This window comes from Corvus brachyrhynchos, unplaced genomic scaffold, assembly GCF_000691975.1.
Source record: "Corvus brachyrhynchos isolate BGI_N302 unplaced genomic scaffold, ASM69197v1 scaffold4, whole genome shotgun sequence".
Lineage (NCBI taxonomy): Eukaryota > Metazoa > Chordata > Aves > Passeriformes > Corvidae > Corvus > Corvus brachyrhynchos.
Window position 1 is genome coordinate 7,001,196 of NW_008237878.1, and position 8,523 is coordinate 7,009,718.

The window sequence follows — 8,523 nt, forward strand, 5'->3', positions numbered from 1 at the left end:
GTGTTTGGGCAAGGCATTATGATCATGCTGTCTTCCTCAACTGAGAGAGGAACTGGAATTCTCTCTGGCTTTGCTGAAATCACACTGTTGCTGAGAGCGTCTGTAGAAACGAAGTAGCTTTTTCTCTTCCCCTCTCACTGATGGCAAACTTCAGAGAAGGTCAGGCTCATGGGTGTTTCTGTGGATTATTTTCATGACACTGAAAAGGATAGAGCCTGTCTCACTGCAACCTGCTGGAAATACAGCAACCTCTTTAATAGCTGCCATCAATATATAGATTTGGTAGCGGTCAGACCGTTCTTCAACATTGTCAGCAGTACTAACACAACAAGCCAAGTGGTCTGAGAGGAGGTCTGGCCGTGCCCTGAGCAGTGCAGAGCACCAGTAACTCACCCACACTATCTGTGCTTCAATGCTGGTGCCTCCACCAGGGTGGCCCATAGTAGGGGACAGGCTGCAACTGAGCGCATTTGGAAACTGAGAGTGGAACTCACAGGCCTGAGTTTCTGGGAGCTCATGGAGCAGAAGCTCATGAATCATCCCTCCATGGCCAATCTCTGCAAGAAGAGGCCAAGGCACTACCTGGAAACCTTTGATCTGAGTGGTTTGGCCTGCAATCTGCAGGGCTACTTGGGCTGTTTCTCCTGAATTAACTGTGGTAGTAATAAAAGCTCCAGCTGCAAATCCAGTGCCCTGCTCCCTTTTGTCTTTGGACACTGGGCTGAAGTGCTTGTTTGAGAGATCTCTTTAGGAAAGACTGAAGCCAGCTGGCTCGGCTTTCTTTGCAGTGGCTCAGAGACTTGGAATGGGCTTTCTCCACTCCATACTAAGCTGATTTGCTACCTCTCCAGGACTAAACTTCTTGCAAAAGACACCTCTGGATATAGTTTCTGGTGGAGGCAGACACCATGCCTCCTTGATAGACCTCCTAGACATTATGGGTCGGTGGCTGTCTGATTTTAGCAGTGCTGGAATTTTCTAATGCAGATGTAATTCAATTAAGGCACCCAGAGGATTGAAGAAAAGCCTTTATTATTTTTAGTCTAAATAAAAATAGTGTATCAGGCTTCCTAGAATAGTGAAAACGTAGAGTATCGTGAACAAGAGCTGGACTAAGAATATTTAGATGCCTTTTCAGCCAGGGTTTCCATGAAACAGAAGCTGTTTGAATTGGATTTGACCAGCCCTGTCATGTTCAGACATATGCAATTACTTCTCTATGCTTAAAATTGCAGTAACAAACCTGAGTCTGACTTTGTACAGGGTACAGCCTCACTAAAGGTATTTAGTTGATGATGATGATTATTTTAACTGCACCTCCTTCAGTAAACAAGAAGCTCTGTTTTTAGTCATGAGGGAATGTTTCAGCAGTCCTAAAGGGATTTGGGAACCTACAACCTCATCTAGACATGGTCAGTGAGGACAGCACCTAAGATACACAGGCTTCTTTGAAAATGTCATTCCATACAGTTATCTCTGTTCATTTTCCTCTCTCCCCAGGGCCAGGCTGCTTTGTTGTAGAAAGATTCAGCAATGTCAGTATTTCAGGATGGTCTGGTTGTGCTGTCATGGGGTGCTTGTTATGGAAGGGGAGAAAGGACAGACCTGCTCCAGCTTCCCTGATATGAGAGGGACAAGAACAAATGGGACCTCTGTCCCTGCCTATAACACAGGGTTTTAAGGAAAAAGAGAAGCATCTCAACATGTTCATTCTGTGGTTGAGGAGACTTCTATAGTACTGCTCTGACCACTGATGGCAATTCACACTGTTGTTATTTACAGTGTGGGTATTTCTCCCTCCCTTTGGAGCCATTTCAGATGGACGTGTGCATTGTAGCAGCAATGTGAGTGCTCCAGGGAAGAGAGCTTGCTCCAGCAATGCCCTGCAGGGCTGGGAAGATGCTTCCCTTGGCCACAAGCATTTGTCCCCACAAAACACCCCCTCACTCCACTCTCAGGGACTAATTTGCCTTTGCTCAGACCAGGGGAGTTACAGAGTGCGACACCCCAGGTCACAATCTTGTGCTCAGTGCTGCTGTGCTAAGAAAGGGACTCTCCAGATGAGGTACTAAAGCTGAGGTCTCTCTCATGCTGTTTCTTGGCTGTGGCTGGTTGGATGCAGAAGACCCCAAGACCAGATTATTTGGTCCTAGGATTCTGGTCATGAACAGTCAGTGTAAATAAACTGAAGTCCAGGAAACAGGACTTTCCAGAGAGATTTCTGAGCAGTCTTTGCTATCTGCTCTGCTCCTAAGACACACCAGGCTTGTCTGTGCTGCTGAGTTATGTGCTTTCAAACAAATAAAGCCCAGTTTAGAATAATCTACCTTTTGTGAAGGTATAAAAGCATGCCGTTAACAAATTTCTTTCTATCAAATGTATATATCCTGGACGTGGTCCCTCAGCTGGGATAAAAATGAATACAGTCTCTGAGCAAATGCTTAGAGTAGCCACAGATCTGGCCTTTTCATTACAGGCTTCGATTGAACAATCCTGGGTTGCAAATCCATCACAAAGGCACTGTGTCTGCGTGGGTAAGCACTGCCTTTTGCTTCCCTATCACCAGCTTCAGCCAAATGGTTGAAAGCACGGTGCTCAAATTGCCCTGAAATATGGAGAGGTTTCTCAATGGCATCTCTCAGGCCCTCTTTCCCCATTTTGGGAATATTTAGAAAGCAAACTGTGCCTCCAAGGAGAGAATTTCTTGTTCTGACATGCTGGAACTGTGGTAGCAAGGTCAGCATGTGGTGCAGGTTTTGTACCCATCTCACCTGGCTCTGCTGGGGAGGTCCAAGAGTGCCTGAATGCAGACAGAGGCTTAACAGAGCTGCCAACACTGGATTCCCAAACACCTTAACCAGGTCATGGTGAATTTCTGTGAGGTTTAGGGCTACCCAGTAATGCAGACTCTGCAGTGTGTTCCCCCAGATGTAGAGAGTAGTCAAATGAAGCATTTTTTTGGGGAAGACTAGCCATGACCTGTTTTTAACCCCAAATTTGGGCAGTAGTGCAGCTCTCATAATCCCTCAAGGACTTAAATACTGCTGTGTCGCACTGTGAGGTGATGCAGCAAGGCGTAGGATGCAGTCAGGCTTTTCCATTGGTTCAAAAATTACAGGCTTGGGCCTTTGAGAGACCATTCTGCCCTGAGGGATTTGGGTATATAACTATAGGAATATTTGTATTTTTTTCCCCAAAACAGGATTTGGTGTTGCTGGGATTTGCAGTACAAGGTATGAATAAGAAAGAAGGTATTTTTATTAAATAGTGAACACTCAGTGGTGACAAATACTGAGAAACCTGCAAGAGAAGGTAATTTGGATCCTATAAAAAGTCTGACAATGTACCTGGTCTGAGTTAGGTGTTTTTGAGCCAGGCAAAATTCTATGGGTCTTGTTTCAGGGGTTTTTACCCTTCCCTTCAGAACCCTTGTGATACTGTGGACACGGTTCTTCCTTGGAGAGAGCAACAGCTTAAGGAATGAGAGGGAGAAATTCCCACCTCCAGAGGAAACTTGAAATGCATGGGGTTTTATTTGTGCATGAAATGCTCTAATTCCTCTTTCCCAGCCACCATAACCAGGCTGTAAGAATGAGCACTGAGCATGAGAGACCCTGCTCTGTGCAAAGCCTTGCGCACAGGAGATCTGTGTGACACAGCAGAAAAATTCCTTCCCTCCATCTCCTCCCTCTGAGTTGTGTTCCCTTGCAAGCCAGAGAAGCTGTGTATTGAGCTGCTCTGCTCTGCTACATGATGGGCACAAGCCTGGTGGGGTTTTGCTGCAGAGATTTACTGGGTTCCCTTGGGATACGACGTCCTTGGCTGGTTCCCATCTCAGCCATCATCTTCTCTTTGTACAGCCCTGACCACAGCTGGTACAGAGGTGCAGGGCAGAGCCAACCAGCTGCTCTGGGCAGCAGGGAGAAAAGCTGTGGCTTTCTGCTCTGAGTGTGCAAGAAACAGCAGAGCAAGAGGCAAACCCTGACCGTGCTCCTCATGGGAGGCTTGGCAGGTTTGCTGCTCTTGCTGTTGAAGGAACTGCACAACTCCCATCATCATGCCAAGGTCAATTGGCTTTCCAGTGTCTATCTGTAAATCACATCCCTTTCTCAGGCGAGCCTCTCAATCAGACATCAGCAGAGAGCAAGTTCCCAGCTGGGAACAGTATATAAACTAATGAAATATAAATGCCTGGTACAAAAGACAATACAGTCCCTAGTTGCCACCACTGAATAAAAAGGTTGATGGGAGTTTCCATCCTACCAACAGCATTTCCTGTAGATGCAGGCAGAGAGTTGTCCTTAGAGCCTGTAATTTGGTTTGCTTCCATTACCACTGGTGCTTTTAAAAGAAAACAGCTGCTGGGTTTTGTTTTATTTTATTTCATTTTTAAATTGTGGTAGAAAGAAAGTTAAAGGTGTGTTTCCTTGAAATATATTTTGACAGAGACCAGCATGTCAAAATGAGAAAAGACAGCCCAGTTTTTAGTTCCTTGGTCTTCAGGAAGATTTCCGAGGAGATCAGGAGATAATCGTAAAAGGATCCCTGGGAAGTCATTAGCTTTTTCTTTTTTAGGTGGTGAGGGGGTAACAGAAAGGTTGAGAAGCTGTGGAATTAGCCAGGTTACAATACTGACTACTCAGAAGCAGATGCTATGTGCACTATTCTAACCCTTAGTACTTTTCTTCTGATGAGGCATAAGAACCTGATTAACTTTAGGCAAGGTACACTTATACCCGTCAAATCAGTGGGATTCCTCAGGGTGTGGAATGTCTTTGGGATTGGCTCCTGGTGTTTCCCTGTCCTGTCCTTCTGAGACCAAGGAGATTTCTCAAGGCATCGGTGCTGTTTTGTATGAATAAGTGGCAAAATCTGGCATTACATTTTAAAAAGATACACAAAACATCTTGTTATATTATATGTAAATAGCAATCCTCCAGCTACCTCTCCAGAGGTATTTAATGTCATTTTTACCTTCTATCCAACCTGTGTCTTTTATATACTGACCTTGCCAATATTTAGTTCAGCACTCAATGGTGAAAAGCCCATCCCAGCGTGGTTCTCTGCTGCTGTGAAGTAAGGCTCTTGCATCAGTGCAAAGTGAGCATAAACACAAGTGCATTGATGAAATAATATTTGAAAGGTCACATTCCGCAGGTGCTAAGGGCTACAGGAGATGATGGAAAATCAATGTACTGCTTGAGAAAGGAACTATTCCTGCTCAGCAGCAGTGACCTTTCCTTTTAATACAAAAAAGTGACAGAACCTGGCACTCTGCTTATCTTTCACGGAAAAATGTCACGGGTCCCAGTTTTGACAAGGATGGTTCATTTAAGGTGTTAGGAAAATTTTTTGAGGGTTTGTAAACTTGAAAAGGATTGCTTGGCAAGATCTTAGGTGTCCATCTTGGGGAAACTTGCAGAACAAGCCCAAGCAGAGGATGAGCTGGGGCTTTGCAAGGTCCCTCTCAGCCAGCACATTACAGTGATGCCATAAAATTTAAAACACAGCATTGAGTATCAGGATACACTGGGGCCCATGGAAATCCCAGAGGCAGGATGATGTCTAATGCAGTTCTCAAAACTCTGGAGCACCTCCCAGCTGCTAGTCTCTGAGGAAAGCCTGTGCTGCACCAGTGTTATTCCCTACATCTCTGCCCAAGCCTTGACTCGGTGACACCCGGGGCAGTGGGAACACAGTCAGTGCACCAGGGCCACCAGCAGATGGGAGTCTCACCGGCAGGAGGCCAGAGAAAACTGCTTCTGCGGCTCCAGAACTAAACAACTGAGTGGAAAGTCAAAATATCCCCTAGAAAGGCTCTTTTTCACAGTGGCTGGACAGCCAGGCCTCGGGGAGGAGTACAACAGATTCCTCAGTTTCCAGCAGAAACTAGACGCTGTTTAATTTCTATTCAACATGGTCATCAGACCAAAGCTCAGGGTTAATCTCACTCAGAGGCACCAAGGTCCTGGGAAAAAGCAAAGCATGTGGGAGAAACCTGCTGAGAAGACAGTAATGAGCACTACTAATGAGCAGGGGGGGAATCAAGCATGCACTGCATCAAAGGCACAGCATCGTTCTGTAGGCAAACAGCACTTCCTCTTCACCTACAAGTCAGCTGAAGTTCAGACCTTGGCATTAACAAATAATTTCCCTCCGCAGCATGTTTTTAGTACCTTTTGATCATTATTTTTGGTTATCAGTATTGTTTTAACAGTCATAAACAGCCCCAGCCATGGTCTGAACCCCACGGTGGGACGCACTGCGCAGACAGGGAGCAGGGTGGCCATTCCAGGAAGAGTTCACAGGCTGTCAGGGAAGGAGCCATTGCCATACTCGTTTCTCAGTTCTTCCAATTAACCTGGCAAAGCAACAGATTAAGGCACCAGGGATCAGTGCTTACCACATTCATTTCACATGTGCTGCTGAGCAGTTGTATTTTCATGTGTGCTCTATGCATCTGCTGTTCTCCAGCTACCAGTGGTGCCTGGGTAGGGAGAGAAGGGCTTCTCCAAAGCAGACTGAATCTGATTATTCCATTAGTAATAGGCTTGGGATCATAATCTGAGACTCTGACAGTTTAATCTTGTGCCCTTCTACATATCTGGGGCGGCCTTTCTTCTCAAGCAAGCCCTGGTCACTGTTGTCTGCCTTAACAGGCTGGGGTTGCTCTTTTCTGAATGGTGTGGTTGCAGGGGAAGGGGGATGGTACAAGAGAGCAGCATGTGTGACCAGGAAGGTCTGTCACACCACAGGAATAGGCAACAGCAAAGGCCTGACCTCCCAGCAGCTGCTGCCATTGCCAGCAGTCACCTCTTACCATAATGTACCTCTTCCCCCTGGAAAATGTGCTCGTCCATCTAAAAGGGGTTTGTCCTTTGAAAAAGGGTGCATTTGCAGCTGAGTCCACATAGGAGTCCTATGAAATCCTCATGATGTGCTTCTGCTTTTAGCCCTGTGGATCTGAACAGCACGTTCACCTTGCTGCTGGAAGACCAGCCTCACATATGTGATGTGCTCACAGATGGCCCTGGCCCTGCCCCCGGGGGTGAAATACAGACAGCAGGCAGCAGGACTCGACAGGTCAGTGCCTGAGTTTCTACTGGGATGTTTTACTGTATCTTCTTCAAAGAATTTCCAGCTATGGGTGAAGTTTGGTCAGATGATTATTTTCCTTAGCTCCTCTGGGGGCCTTAGGCTAGATCTTCTGGTGTTTCAGTACTGGAAGATGCAAATAATGAAAAATTCACCAACGGTCTCGAGTACACCTTCCAGCTCCTGGAAAGGTACTCCAAAGGGGTTCCCACTGCCCAGGCTGGATATGCCTTCGGTGTTTGAACTCTCTCTAGTGTCAAGGACAGCAGTACCAGCCATCCCTTTTGCTGCCCCTGAGGTCTCTCAGCCCATCTTTGCACGTGAGGCAGACCCCAAATCTTTCCACACTCATCAAGAGGCCAAAATTACTGCACCATTTGCAACAGAGAGCAAGGTGCATCTGCAGATGCATTGCCAGCCAGCAGCGCTCTCCTAGCACTTTATCCTGCTCCCCAGTGGTTGGGGCCACAGTCCTTCCCTGCATGTATCAAACAGGCACAGGGCTCTGATGCTGAGGTTATCTTTCTGGCTGGTTACTGCACACACTGGTGTGCCCTTGCAAGAAGCTCTCTGTTGTGGTCTCATTTCTATTGCCCCTCTCTAGACCATCCAACAAGGGCTTGAAAGAGCTGTGTAATTCCACGGTCATAGCCCAACGCAGCCTGCAAGGTGCTGCATGTGCTCTTATTTCATTCCAACTTTCTTCACTACAAGTGAGATTTTCCTCCTGGTTTCCTCTGCCCTAAATGAGGGCAGAACGAAGCCCAGCATGCGCATATACCCAGACTTTCTTTGTCATTCCCAGTGGCTCCTCCTTGAGCTATCCTCTTTTTCTTAAAACTAAGTGTGTTGGGGCTGAAGAGAAGCAGTGAATGAGTGTTGTCAGTGGAATCCAGCTCTCGGCCTGGCTAATTTGGCAGGTGGCCTTTGAGTAGATCTCAAGTGTTTTACACAGCTGGGTGAAGAGCATTGCTGCTATTTCAAAACTGGGGCAAAAGAAGCTCCGGGCTGGTTCTGCCTGTGATGACAGAGCCTGGGGGACAGAGGATGCAGTAAGACAACTCTGCGCTCTCACTTTCCAAAAGCATCCCGAGAGTAGTAGAAAATTATGTCCTCCTTCTACAGAAATTTATTGCTTGAGGTGGAATTAGTCAGAAGCATTACTGCTTTCAGTAAAAGTCTGCAGGGCCGGGGGTAGCCAAAAGAATATTTAAAAAAAAAGAAGAGGTGTATTTTAAGGTCATGTGTATTTTAAGGCCACGAAACTTTGCGATGCTTCCGAAGCACTGACCGCGCAGAGGAAAGTCACCAGGAAACTCCCGACCCTGCCAGCACATCAGCGACTCCCTCTTCCCCTCGGGGACTCTTAAAGCCGTGACGGGAGCTGGGCAGGGAAGCGCGCACTCCCGAGCGCCGGCGGGGCGCGGA

General features: G+C 46.8%; 1 protein-coding gene across 1 annotated transcript in view; it reads left to right on the forward strand.

Annotated features, from left to right (window-relative positions):
• CHST13 (carbohydrate sulfotransferase 13) overlaps window positions 1-8,523 on the forward strand; it is a 72,459-nt gene that overhangs the window by 33,088 nt on the left and 30,848 nt on the right. The window contains exon 2 of the mRNA XM_017732532.1: window positions 6,954-7,083. The gene's annotated coding sequence lies outside the window, so the exon portion shown is untranslated. The remainder of the gene's footprint in view (window positions 1-6,953; window positions 7,084-8,523) is intronic.